This window comes from Lactuca sativa, chromosome 2 (assembly GCF_002870075.4).
Source record: "Lactuca sativa cultivar Salinas chromosome 2, Lsat_Salinas_v11, whole genome shotgun sequence".
NCBI classification, from domain to species: Eukaryota; Viridiplantae; Streptophyta; class Magnoliopsida; order Asterales; family Asteraceae; genus Lactuca; species Lactuca sativa.
This window is the reverse complement of record NC_056624.2, coordinates 99,384,623-99,400,095: the sequence shown is the minus strand read 5'-3', so window position 1 is coordinate 99,400,095 and position 15,473 is coordinate 99,384,623.

Genomic DNA, 15,473 nt, shown 5'->3' with positions numbered 1-15,473 from the left:
GAAACCATACCCCGACTCGTCGAGTCCTATGAATGACTCACCGAGTCCCCCAAAGTCCATGTCCATATTGTTGATGTCATTTGATTTTAATACGTCTAAAACATAGATCTAACCTCCTAGGGTCCATAATACATGTAAAGTTACAAAACTTGACTTTCATGCATGGGGTATTTGGCTCAAATGGCCCTAAAATGGAGTCTAAAAGATACATGGGGATCTTATGACAATAAATTTGGCATCTTTATTCCATGGGAACCCTCAATGGTTCCAGATCTAAAGTCATACCCCCTTAGAACCACAAAATCCCGAATATGGCTCTGCTAAAGCTTAGAAAAGGTAGAAATGAACCCTAACTAGAGATCTAAGAGATATATCGTCAAGGTTGGAGCTTTTTACCTTGATCAAGCTGGAAATGTGCCAAAACCTCTAGATCTACATGCCTTCACTTGATCTCCCAAGCCTTCACCTTCTTCTCAAGCTTCAAATACTCTAACAAATGGCACAAAAGTTCAAGAACACTCAATATTTGATTAGGGGTTTGAGGATAGGATAGAGGATGGAGTGGAGGCCAGTTAAGGCGTTTAAATATGGTGCAAACCCTAAATTTTAGGGTTTCCTCCAGACAGGTCTACTCGTCGAGTCAGGGCTTCCGACTCGGCGAGTAGATCATCCCACCCGCGTCCAATTACTCGCACCTAGTCGACGAGTTTGACCTCCAACTCGTCGAGTCCCTGTGTAAATATGAAATTAATTAAGTTTAAACTACGTATCGGGAATCGGGTGTTACAAGTAATGTACTTGTAATGTAAAGTAATTATACTTAAATAATTATTTAGTAGTGTATCCTTGAATTAGTGAAATAGAGTAGTGTTCCATAAACTATACCTTTTATAGTTTATATACTTGTTTCTGTATAGTGTTCTTGAGCTTGTAAAATAGTGTAGTGGTTCTCAAATTATACCAATTATAGTTTTCTTGTATCATTTGTTGAACTTAGCAAAATAACGTAGCGATTCACAAACTATACCTATTATAGTTTAAATGTATGCCCTATAATGAACTGAAGCATTTGCAATTTAACAGTGTGTATAAAACGGTAGTAAGAGATTTTATAAAAAATACCCTTTTGCTTGACATGCTACAAAAGGGATAAAAAACATATATTTAATATATTTTGATAAATGCAACGATAAATTAGTTTGAAACAATTGCAAATGTTTTTGAAGAATTTTGAAATCGTTTGAATATTAACACATGAATCCTTGTGTTGTACTTGTACCCCCCCCCTAAAAACATTGAAAATAGTGAAAACATAGGGGTATGAACTCACCTCTAGTGCGCGTTCGTGTTCAGGTATCGAAACTGTAGAGATGATCTTCAGGCTAGTGTACCTGGAATTAACGGTATCCTAATATTATTTAAACATGCAATTGTATTTAAATTAGCAAATTAAATAATTAAAGTGTTAGACAACACTTAATTTATGTAAGGAATACTAACAAAAATTATCGAGAATTATTTGGATTGTTGTTAGGTGTTTTCGGTTTAGCCCTCACCGAAATCCCTTGGTTTCGGTACTGACCGAAATCATTCTTTGGTCCAGGAAAGGTTCTCGGTCAGGAAAGGATTATGGTCTAGTGGTTTCGGTCAGCTTGAAGATTTGAAGATTTTTCTTGGTGTTCTTGGTGAAAATTATGAAGATTTGAAGGATTTTTGCTTGAAGATATGAAGATTCTTGTATGATACTTGAGAGAAAAATGAGTGTGTTTTCGGTTGGAAAAGTGATAAAATGACTATGTTATCGAGTGAAAACATATATATATCAATGGGGTTTTCAGTCAGAAGGGATTTTTCGGTCTGAGGAGTTTGCGGTCCGAGGGTTTTCGGCCGAGAAGGGGTTTTCGGAGCGAAGGTTCTCGGTTCCAAAGAAAAGTTTGATTTTTAAGTGCATTTTATTCCAAACCTTATAACACTTATATAAAAACATCATTTATAAAATTTTAAATCATATTCTACCCCTTATTAACTTAACGAAATAAACAAAACTCGAATTTTATTTATAGGTTTTGACTTTTATCGACTTGAAAATAACGGGTTGTTACAATATCCCCCCATTAGAGGGAATTTCGTCCCGAAATTCTTTCTATATAGAGAGTATATCATGGATTAGGGAAAAGATACTGGTACTTTTGTTTCATTTGATGATTTTCTCGCTCCCAAGTGAATTCAGGTCCCCGCTTGGCATTCCAGCGAACCTTCACTATTGGTATGCGATTTTTTTCGTTCGTTTGACTTCTCTTCCATAATTTATACTGGTTCTTCCACAAAGTTAAGACTCTTGTTTATCTCGATCTCATCGAGTGAAATAACAAGAGTTTCAACGGATATACACTTCTTTAGATTTGACACATGGAAGACAGGGTGTATGTTGTTAAGTTCTTCTGGTCGGTGGAGTTTGTATGCTACTGGGATGATTCTAGCGAGGATCTCGAACAACCCTATGTACCTTGGATTTAGTTTTCCACACTTTACAAAATGTATCATGCCCTTCCAAGGTGAGACCTTTAACAGAACACGATCACCCACCTGAAATTCCAAGGGTTTTCGTCTCTTGTCTACGTAACTCTTTTGTCTGTCTCGGGAGGATTTCAGTCGTTCTCGTATTTGGATGATCTTTTCTGTAGTTTCTCGGATGATTTCCAGGCCAGTGAGAGTGTTGTCAGGATTTTTCCCCCTAGCTAGTTGCGTGTCACCTACTTCAGCCCACCATAGAGGGGATCTACACTTACAGTCGTAAAGGGCTTCGAACAGGGCAACCTTGATGCTAGAGTGGTAGCTATTGTTGTACAAAACTCAAATAGTGGCAAATGGTTATCCCATTCTTTACCGAATTTGATCACACAGGCTCTCAGCATGTCTTCTAGTGTTTGAATGGTTCTCTTACTCTGCCCATTGGTTTGTGGATGGTAGACTGTACTCATGTCCAGCCTATTTCCTAAAGATTTCTGTAGCGAATGCCAAAATTTTGAGGTGAATCAACTGTCTCTATCAGATATAATAGAGATTGGCACAATGTACAGTCGTACAATCTCTTTGATGTAGGTTTTGGTCAATTTCTCCACCTTGTTTGATTTCTTTATTGGTAGGAAGTGTGCGGACTTGGTTAATCTGTCTACGATTACCCAAATGGTGTCATGACCACCCGGGGTCTTGGGCAGCTTGGTTAAGAAATCCATTATAATCCGCTCCTACTTCCACTTAGGTATCTCTGGCTGTTGAAGTAAACCTGAGGGATTTTGATATTCTACCTTGACTTCGGTGCAAGTTATGCACTTGCCCACGTAGGCAGCAATCTCGACCTTCATGTTCGGCCACCAATAGAGTTTCTTTAGATCCAGATACATCTTATCTGAACCTGGATGAATAGAGTATCGTGCCTTGTAGGCTTCATTCATGAATACTTCTCGGTAGCCACCAAACTTCGGTGTCGAGATCTAGTTGATGAAATAACGAACCCCGTCATCCTTGATATCTAAGTTTTTCTCCATCCCTCGTAAGGCTTCATCAGCCACATTTTCAGGCTTTAAGGATTCCAGCCGAGCCTCTTTGATTTGTATGGACAGATGTGAATGGATTGTCATGGTTAGTGCCTTCACTCTACGACTTGAGTACTCCTTTCGACTAAGCGCATCTGCTACTACATTGGCTTTGCCGGGATGATAGCAAATATCGCATTCGTAATCATTGAGTAGTTCTACCCATCGTCGTTGTCTCATGTTAAGTTCTTTCTGATCAAAGATGTGTTGAAGGATTTTGTGGTCGGTGAAGATAGTGCACTTGGTACCATAAAGGTAATGTCTCCAGATTTTTAGTGCAAAAACTACTGTTCCCAACTTAAGATCATGAGTGGTGTAGTTGACATCGTGTGTCTTTAGCTGTCTCGGGGAATAGGAAATAGCTTTTCCTCTTTGTATAAGCACACAACCTAACCCCTGATTAGATGCATCACAGTATACCACAAAATCTTCTGTCCCTTCAGGAAGGGACAAAATAGGTGCGCTACACAAGGCTTGCTTCAGCGTTTGGAATGCAGTGTCTTGTTTCTCTCTATAGCTAAAAGTTACACCCTTCTAAGTCAGGGCGGTAAGCAGTTTAGCAATTCCGGAGAAATTTTGTATGAACCTGTGGTACTAGGCAGTAGGTCCTAAAAATTGACTGATCTCTGAAGGCGTTTTGGGTGCTGACCAGTTCTCGATTGCCTTTATTTTGGAATGGTCCACGTGTATTCCTTCTTCGCTAACAACGTGACCAGGGAAATTGACCTTCCTATTCCAAAACTCACACTTTGAGAATTTAGCATAAAGCTTTTCTGCCCTTAATATTTCTAAGACTTGTCTCAGGTGCTGGCTATGATCTTCCTGTAACAACGTAAAATTTCCAATTTAATTTTTCATTTTTAAATCACAAAATGTATATCATATCATAATCTCAAAACCATAACAACAGTGTTTTCAAACAAATCCCAAGATATCTCTAACATAAACTCCATCGGTGTGGGTGTGTACAAGTCAAGCCTTCGCCTTCCCACGGTCCTCGCTGGTACCTGAGACATCAAACAGAACAACTGTAAGCATAAATGCTTAGTGAGTTCCCCAAAATACCACATATCACAAATACGCCACTCAAGGCTAAACCCGACCCTCCGGTCAAGATGTCTCAGCGGGACCCTCCAATCCCGCAGCTCGTCGGACCCTCCGGTCCAGTCATAGCTCGTTGGGCCCTCCGGCTCGGTCAATATCGTTGGACCCTCTGGCCCGGTCTATATAACCATACATCATACAAATAACACATAGCATGAAACTGTAAGACAACACATAAACTCATACAAAGCACATGAGACCCTCTAGTAACTCGAAATACCTACTCAAGGTAATGTATAATGAGAAGACTCACCTCGCGTATCTCGGTAACTCGTAAATCTCGTAACTACTAGTGCTCGATCTCCCGAGCTATCGTCCTCCTACAACACAATCATATCTCTACTTAATACCACCTTGACCTTGGCTGACTAACACTACAAAGTCAAACTAGTCAACTCTGGTCAACGGTCAACGGTTGACCCGACTCTCCGAGTCTGGCGTGGACTCGCTGAGTCCCTACGGGAACCCGATCCCTCTGAATCTCTTCCGACTCACCGAGTCACTCACCCGACTCGGTTACTCAGTCCCTGGTTCGTAATCACTGAACAACCCGCACCAACTCGCCGAGTCTGGGAGTGGACTCGGCGAGTGCATTGCATGCACAACCTCAAACGACCTTCTAAGGTCAGATCCCCTCTAGTAACTCATAGATCCAGTCCCCTTAAGCTTATTGACCACGTAAAGTCCAAGTCTTGGTGCTCATAAAGCATCAAATAGCTCATTAATGGTGTTTTAGCCTCAAATACATTGATCCCAACCCAAAACCTCCATAGATGCACATAAAGCTTGGGCAAGGAGGTGCTCTGGACCTCTATGGGTCCAAATTCAGAGCCATAACTCGCCAAGGGACCATGAGGATACTAGATCTAGCCACAAATGGGTTCAAAAACCCTAAATCAATATGAACATCACAATAACAATGAAGAATTCGAAATGGTACCTTAGTTGTGATGTCCTGGACCTTAGTTCTTCAAGAATCCACCCCTCTCTTGCTTCCTCTTGGCTAGATCTCCTCTTCCCTTGCTAGACAATAACTCCAAGATCAACAATGGCTCCTTTCCTCACTAGAATCACTCAAATGCTCTAGGGTTTCACTCTGGGGACTAATGAGTGCAAATAGCAGCCATAAGGCCCTTTAAATAGGCCTCAAACCCAAGAAATTAGGGTTTCATTAAACAGCGCAGACTCGCCGAGTCCACCAAGGCGACTCGTCGAGTTCGGGCATCAATCCGGGTGAAAAACCGCATCTCAACTCGGCGAGTCTACGCACCAACTCGTCGAGTCCTTCCACAAAACTCAAAATAAAAAGAATAATTAATATACCTGAAATCCCGGATGTTACAATTCTCCCCCACTAGAATCCGACTTCTCCCTCGAAGTCTCATTCGTTAAATAACTCTGGATGTTGCTCCCGCATCTCCCGCTCCGGTTCCCAGGTCAACTCGGATCCCTTCCGATGCTGCCACTGAACCTGTACCAAGGGCACTTCCTTGTTCCTTAGAACCTTGATCTTCCGATCCACAATTGCAACTGGTCTCTCCGCGTAGTTCAGGCTCGCATCCACCTGAATGTCCTCTAACGGCACCACTGCCGACTCGTCGGCAATAAATTTCCTCAACTACGAGACATGAAAGGTATCATGGATCTGCCCCAACTCAGCAGGTAGATCCAACCTGTAGGCTACCCTGCCTACCCTAGCAATTACCCTGAAGGGTCCAATATATCGGGGTCCCAATTTGCCCCTCTTCCTGAATCGTGTCACTCCTTTCCAAAGAGAGACCTTTAGGAGCACGAGGTCACCAACCTAAAACTCGAGCTCGGATCGATGCCTGTCCGCATAACTCTTCTAACGACTCTGCCCGGTCAACAACCTCTGCCTGACTTGCTGAATCTGCTCGGTCGTCTGGAGTACAATCTCCGTGCTACCCATCACACCCTGCCCCACCTCTCCCCAGCAGATGGGGGTGCGACACCTCCGCCCATACAACAGCTCAAAGGGTGGCATACCAATGCTCGAATGATGGCTGTTGTTGTACGAAAACTCTGCTAAAGGTAGATAGGTGTCCCATCTCCCTCCAAAATCCAAAACACATGCTCAGAGCATATCCTCAAGCGTCTGAATCGTCAGCTCGCTTTGTCCATCCATCTGCGGGTGGTATGCGGTACTGAAATGCAGTCTCGTACCCAACTCCTCATGAAAGTTCTTCCAAAACCTGGAAGTAAAACGCACATCCCAATCTGAAACAATCGACATCAGAACCCCATGCCGCGATACCACCTCTCTTACATATAATTCCGCCAATTTCTCCGCAAAAGAGCTCTCGCTGATGGCTAGAAAATGAGCGCTCTTTGTCAGCCTATCCACAATCACCCAAATCGCATCAACTCCCCTCGCAGTCCGTGGCAATTTGGTGATAAAGTCCATGGTAATATGTTCCCACTTCCATTCGGGAATCTCCAGCGGCTTCAATTTGCCGTGCGGACGCTGGTGCTCGGCCTTAACCTGACGACAAGTCAGGCACCTCTCAACGAACCATGCCACATCCCTCTCCATACATGGCCACCAATACTCTTTTCTTGGGTCCAAATACATTTTAGTAGCCCCAGGATGAATCGAAAATTTCAATCGATGCACTTCCTCCATCAAGATAGTACGCGCACCGCCCACAAACGGTATCCAAATCCACCCCTGAAAAGTCATAAGTCCCCGACCATCCGTAACGAATTCTGAAACCTGACCGATCACCCGCTCCCTTTTCTAATTTTCTGATCTCGCAGCCTCAGCCCGAGCCCCTCGGATGGTGTCCAAAATCAGGGTCATCACCGTCAACCTCAAACAAATATCTCGCATCGGGGCACCCTCTGCCCTACGACTCAGGGCGTCGGCTACCACATCAGCCTTGCCCGAGTGGTACAGGATCTCGCAATCATAATCCTTTACCACATCCAACCATCTCTTCTGACGCATATTCAGATTTGGCTGATCCATCAAGTACTTCAAGCTCTTGTGGTCCGTGTATATCGTACACCGAACCCCATACAGATAGTGACACCAGATCTTGAGGGCGAAAACCACAGCCCCCAACTCCAGATCATGGGTGGGATATCTTGTCTCATGAGGCTTTAACTGCCTCGATGCATACGCGATCACATGCCCTCTCTGCATCAACACCGCTCCCAACCCTGATATCAATGCATCACAGTACACCACGAAATCCTCCATCCCTTCCGATAATGGAAGCACGGGAGCTTCGCACGATCTCTGGCGAAGGGTCTCAAATGAGGTCTGCTACTCCGGACCCCATGAGAAAGTAACACCCTTCTGGGTTAACTTGGTAAGTGGCACAACAATTTTGGAGAAGTCCCTGATAAATCTCCGATAGTAGCCTGCCAGCCCTAAGAAGCTCCGGATCTCCGTAGGTGACCTCGGTACCTCCCAACTCATCACAGCCTCAATCTTGGCCGGGTCAACCAATATCCCATTCTGGTTAACGAGATACCCTAAGAACTGGACCTCCCGTAACCAAAAATCGCACTTGGAGAATTTGGCGAATAGCCTCTCCGATCTCAGAACTCCGAGGAGCTCTCTCAAATGCTCCTCGTGCTGCTCTCTGGTCCTCGAATACACCAGGATGTCATCAATGAATACAATTACCGATCGATCCAACATCGGCCTACATACCCTGTTCATGAGGTCCATGAATGTCGCGAGTGCATTGGTGAGCCCGAATGGCATCACCACGAACTCGTAATGCCCGTAACGAGTCCTAAACGCCGTTTTCTGGATATCCTCATCCCGAACTCTCATCTGGTGATATCCCGACCTCAGGTCTATCTTGGAGAACCAAGACGCCCCCTGCAACTAATCAAATAGATCATCGATCCTCGGTAGTGGATAACGGTTCTTGACAGTCAACTTGTTCAGCTCCCGGTAATCAATGCACATTCGATGTGAACCATCCTTTTTCTTGACAAAAAGGATCGGCGCTCCCCAGGGAGAGCTACTAGGACAGATGAACCCTTTCCCCAACAGCTCCTGCAGCTGTGAGGATAACTCCTGCATCTCTGGCGGCACTAGGCGATATGGCGCCTTAGCGATAGGCGCGGCCTTGGGAATCAAATCGATACGAAACTCCACTTGCCTCTTGGGAGGTGCACCCGGCAACTCCTCGGGGAACACGTCCCAGAACTCACGCACTATCGGCACATCATCCATCGAACTTGGCCTCTCAACGGCCTCTCGTACATCCGTCACATAGACCACGAATCCCTTGCAGCCCTGCTGCAAGCTCCGCCTCGCTCTGGCAGCCGAACAGAATATCAAACCACCACGAGTCCCCTCGCCATAAACCGTCAGCACTCCCCCACTAGGATCTCGGATCATCACCAACTAACGCTCACAATCTATGACAGCCCCGAAACGGCTCAACCAATCCATGCCCACTATAACACAACCATCCCTCATGGCAATCGGTATCAAGTCAATCGGAAACTCCACTCCAAAGATCTCCAGTACGCATCCACGTATCACCTCGGTAGCACATACCTCACGTTCATCGGCTATGGAAACATGCAGAGGTCGACTCAACGCCTCCCTCAGAATACTAATGTGCCGACTAAAAGTCACAGATACGAACGACCGACTCGCACCTGAGTCAAACAACACTAATGCAGGTACATAATTCACAAGAAAAGTACCTACGCATAACATATAATCATCACAATATAAACTCAGCATAAATAAATAAAGAATATGTACCTGCCACGACGTCAGGTGTTGCGCGGACCTCTTCCGCTGTCAAATGAAAGGATCTCCCCCTAGCCTTTGGTGCTTCGGCCTTTGCCGGCCGGGTCTCAGTAGCTTGAACTGCAGGTACGGATCCCTGCATTGTCCTCTGAAACTGGGGGCACTCGGCCTTCCGATGGCCGGTTTGGTTGCAATGGAAGCAAACCGAGAACCCCTTAGGACAATCCCTCACGAAATGTCCTTCCTTCCCAGACTTGTAGCATACCCCAGACTTGCATGACCCATCATGGCTCTTGCCGCACTTCCCATAAGTACGGCCCCTCGAACTACTCATCCTTGAATCAGCGGGCTTTGCCCGCTTGGCGGCTGGCTGCGACTGTGCCGGTCGCCGATCACCCCTCTGAGACTCGGCTTCCTCCCTCGCCTGCGTCTCGAGATCAATCTCCCTCTTCCGGGTATTTTCCTGGAGCTCGGAAAATGTCTGGTAAGTCGAGTTCGCCACGAACTCACGAATGTCCCTCCTCAATATACTCAGATATCATCTCATGCGAGCCTGCTCAGTCGACACCTGTTCCGAGCAAAACAATGCCCGCTCATGAAACATCCTCGTAATCACTGTCACCGACTCAATCCCCTGCTTGAGGGTCAGAAACTCCTGGGCTAAACGTTCCCTCTCCACCTGGGGAACATACTCGTCACAAAACATCGCAGTAAACCTCTCCCAGGTCACTACAGTCAACTCAGCTGTCGAATAGCTCGCGGTCACAAACTTCCACAAGTCCTTCGCCCCCAAGCGAAGCTGGTTGAGGGCAAACCGCACCCTCAAGTGCTCCGGACACGAGCACGAATAGAAACACCCTTCTATGTCTGAGATCCACCTCATGGCGGCGATCGGATCCTGTGTACCAATGAACTCTGGTGGTTTCGTGTTGCTGAAATCTCTGTACAGCAACGAACCACCACCCTGGGGTCTCGCAGCAGCAACAACTGATGTGGCTGCAGCAACAGCAGCATCAGTCAAAGCAGCGTAATGCTCGTCAAACGTCTCGATCAGTGTGGTCTAATAGACCCAAACATCTCCGGAATCTCGGCTCTGATGGCAGTAGCCACATCCTCATGGATGATCTGACGGATCTCCTCATCACTCATCCCACTGCCCTCGATGGTATGGCGTGTCCTTACCATGATCAATCTCTGAAATACAACATAAGAACTATTAGGGACACTTTCGAGCATACTCACACTCGACAAATTAATCACCCTCAACTTCTGGTACCCCAAGGATTCTTACTTGGACTGCGCACCAATCCGGTGTCTTCAATAGTACGGGCCCAATACTATCATCCACACCGAATCAATATACAACCCAAGTCCTCCTCCTAGGATCCCAAGTCATAAATACTTTATTCTCGCTATGCATTGGCTACCCTCAGTAGACCTCTGGCGAGCTCCTCACTGCTACCTACTCACTCTCGAAGTATCTCATAGCAGCAGCAATCTCCTAGGCTAAAGCATCACAAATCAGGCCACTCTAATCCTAATAGGAATACCTAGCCTCTCTAGCATGCACGACATAATATCTCATAACTCATAACATATAATGTAAGGGTATTTTGGGGATTCACCGTTTGGGCGATGGCTGACCGTACACACCTTCCACTCTGCTTGGTTCCAAAACCTCCTTTTCTTTTTAGAAAATTTTAGTTTTGTTTGAAAATTTCTCAAATCCTCGGTTTAAGTTCAAATACTCCCGAAGGTGCATCCGAATCCCTCAAACCAAGGCTCTGATACCAACTTGTAACAACGTAAAATTTCCAATTTAATTTTCATTTTTAAATCACAAAATGTATATCATATCATAATCTCAAAACCATAACAACCGTGTTTTCAAACAAATCCCAAGATCTCTCTAACATAAACTCCATCGGTGTGGGTGTGTACAAGTCAAACCTTCGCCTTCCCACGATCCTCGCTGGTACCTGAGACATCAAACACAACAACTGTAAGCATAAATGCTTAGTGAGTTCCCCAAAATACCATATATCACAAATACGCCACTCAAGGCTAAACCCGACCCTCCAGTCAAGATGTCTCAGCGGGACCCTCCAGTCCCGCAGCTCGTCGGACCCTCTGGTCCAGTCATAACTCGTTGGGCCCTCCGGCCCGGTCAATATCGTTGGACCCTCTGGCCCGATCTATATAACCATACATCATACAAATAACACATAGCATGAAACTGTAAGACAACACATAAACTCATACAAAGCACATGAGACCCTCTAGTAACTCGAAATACCTACTCAAGGTAATGTATAATGAGAAGACTCACCTCGCGTATCTCGGTAACTCGTAAATCTCGTAACTACTAGTGCTCGATCTCCCGAGCTATCGTCCTCCTACAACACAATCATATCTCTACTTAATACCACCTTGACCTTGGCTGACTAACACTACAAAGTCAAACTAGTCAACTCTGGTCAACGGTCAACGGTTGACCCGACTCTCCGAGTCTGGCGTGGACTCGCTGAGTCCCTACGGGAACCCGATCCCTCTGAATCTCTTCCGACTCACCGAGTCACTCACCCGACTCGGTTACTCAGTCCCTGGTTCGTAATCACTGAACAACCCGCACCAACTCGCCGAGTCTGGGAGTGGACTCGGCGAGTGCATTGCATGCACAACCTCAAACGACCTTCTAAGGTCAGATCCCCTCTAGTAACTCATAGATCCAGTCCCCTTAAGCTTATTGACCACGTAAAGTCCAAGTCTTGGTGCTCATAAAGCATCAAATAGCTCATTAATGGTGTTTTAGCCTCAAATACATTGATCCCAACCCAAAACCTCCATAGATGCACATAAAGCTTGGGCAAGGAGGTGCTCTGGACCTCTATGGGTCCAAATTCAGAGCCATAACTCGCCAAGGGACCATGAGGATACTAGATCTAGCCACAAATGGGTTCAAAAACCCTAAATCAATATGAACATCACAATAACAATGAAGAATTCGGTTTGATGAATCCCTAGGGTGAATAACTCGGTTTGATGAATCCCTTGGTGAGTAATTCGTTTAATTGGCTAGATAATTCCTGCATCTCTGTTGGTGCTAGGCGATACGGGGATTTGGCTACAGGGGTAGCTCCAGGAATTAATTCAATTCGGAACTCGACTTGGTGTTCAGGAGGAAATCCTGGAACATCTTTGGGAAAGATGTCAGGAAAAACACAGACTTCGGGAATGCTCTTGAGGTCTTTTACTTCTTATTTTTCGTTGACTACATGAACTAGAAATGCATGATACTCCTTGCGTATGTATTTTTGGGCTTTGATGCAAGAAATGATGGAACTGTTTGTACTGGGTTTGTCGTTGTATATAACGAGGGTTTTGCCACTTGGAAGATTGAGGCGAATGGCTTTCTCATAGCATAGAATATTAGCAAGGTAGGGACTTAACCAGTCCATGCCAATGATGACGTCGAAGCTTTTTATGGAGGCCGACATAAGGTCGATTGGGAAAGAATAGTCGCTTAGAGTGAGGGTACAACCTCTGAATATGTCGTTAGTGCTCTCTTTCTTCCCATTAGCCATCTCGACAGTGAATGTTTCGTTTAGTGGTCGTGGTTTGTGTTTGAGTAAGTGTTTAAATTTATGGCTGACGAAGCTCCTCACAGCACCACTATCAAAAAGTATGCATAGAGTTATCGAGAAGGAACGTACCCATGACTATTGTGGGATCCGCTACTGCCTCTTCCTAACCCATTGCTAGCACTCTTCATGCACTTCCAGCATTCCTTGCTTTCGAGTAATCCCTCTTCTAGTGCCCCGTTTCACCACACCCATAACAAGCATGGATTACTTCTCCGCTAGGGGCCTAATTGGTTGGTTGTATTGGCATCTTACAGAAACAGGTTGTGTGCCCCTTTTTGTTGTAGTTAGTACATTACAACTCCCGACAAGGTCCGTGGTGGTGGAAGTTACATTTGTTGCATTTCCGTAGGTTACCAGCATATCGGCTGGGAGGTGCTGGAGTAGCAAGTGTAACAGCAGAAATGGTAGTAATATGGACTACCACTGTTTGTTGTTTCTTTGAGTGCTCCTGCGAAGATTGGCCCTTTTGTTTATTCCAGAACTTCTTTTTGTTGCCACTCTCTTTGGGCTGTGCGGGAATAACTGTCACTTAGTCGTGGCGATCTCCGTGATCCACTAGGGTTTGTGCCAGGACGCTTGGCACTGTTAAAAGTAAGTGGATTGGCAGCCAAAACATTTCCTTGAATCGGGGGAGTTAATCCCCAAATGTACCTTTCCACCTTTTTTACTCTCCGGGGTGACCATCCCGGGACATAGAAGAGCCAGGTTACTGAATCTGGCAGTATAAGCAGTGATATCAGAATCCTTTATTTTTAGATTCTAGAGATCATGCTCTAGTTTTTGTATCTCGCCCCTTGGGAAGTATTCTGCTAGCATAAGTTCCTTTAAATCATCACAACTCATAGCATTTGCTATTGGGAGAGTCAATGACTTGACTTGGCTGTTCCACCAAGTGAGGGCTCTGTCTGTGCAAGTGCATGCTGCAAATTTCACTTTGCTAGACTCGGGGCACACACAGATTTTGAATATTGATTCAGTCTTCTCAAACCAATGTGTTAAAGCAATGGCACATCCAGTGCCATCAAAGGATTTGGGTTCAGCATTTGTGAAGTCCTTGTATGAACACTCCATTGGGTGTCCATGACTATCCCCGTTATTAGATGGGTTGGCACCACTACCAGCCGCACTAGTGCCACTTACATTTATCTGCGTCATGGCGGCTGCCACAACGGAGGTTACTACTTCTTGGAAGACAGTAGGATCGTACTGAGGAGGTGGTGGCGGTGGTGGATTCATTGGAGGGTTGTTTTTCTTCCTGTTTCTTTGGAGGCATCTTTTTCTAAAAAGATTCAAGAAGAAATGATGATAAGTTCTCTATAGTGGTCATGAGTCATGTGATATTGAACAAGTTATATCTTAATCCTAAACGCATCATAACATGATCTTTATAGTGTTTTATCAGCGATTTACAATAGAGATTTACTAAAATAAACAAATAATCGCAAATTTTCAATTGTGAGAATTAGTAATACTTGTAACGAATCTGTATAGTGCTATAGTGCCATAAAATACTCCTATAGTATTTTAACTTTATGTTTGGTTCTAGTGTTTCCTTTGTGTATAGTGTTGGTAAGTTTTAGACTTGTTGCAACACCACGGTCACTCCCAAACACATGTTGCTTGTATCTCGAATAAATATAGTTGATCTGACTATATTTATCCCAGATATGATTACATAACTATCCAACTTTAACCGTATTGTCCAAGTCATCCAAATACTTTTATGTAGTTCTTACTGTGATACTGTTTCTGGTATGCATATTCGTATGCTTCTTGTTAAATACTTGTATTTAAAAGTATACTTTTAGTTCAGAGCGCTTCGGCCCCATAGTTTTTATAGTTGTATATCTTGTAAGGTTTGATATACTTAGTTCACTATAAACAATGCTCTGATACCAATCTGTCACACCCCCAAACCAGAACGGCGAAAACGTTCGGAGACGGAGGATGTCATGTACAGTATCACAACAGTTGTATAATAGTAATCAAAGCAAACACAACCATTACATTGATAAAGTATAGTTTTACATCTCTTCATAACATAGTTTGTATGACATCAAAAGTGTATAGCAAAGGTATAAAAGACGCGACTCTTTAAAGCTTCGTCTTCTCAAAATCCTGCTGGTGTACCTGTCTACTGGTTCACTAAGAATACAAGTGATTTTGAAAGTGTATCAACATTTAAGTTGGTAAGTTCATAAGTATGTTTTTGAGATGGAAAACTTGTATTTGTTCTTTGAAAATGTTATAGTGTTCTTCCAGAAAATCCAATATTTTCTTAGTGAATGAGATGTAGTCTTAGGTCTTATGTCACAACTGATATTTTAGCTAAGAAATTCTATTCTTGTGTAACCATTCAACTATTATAAAACTTATATTCTA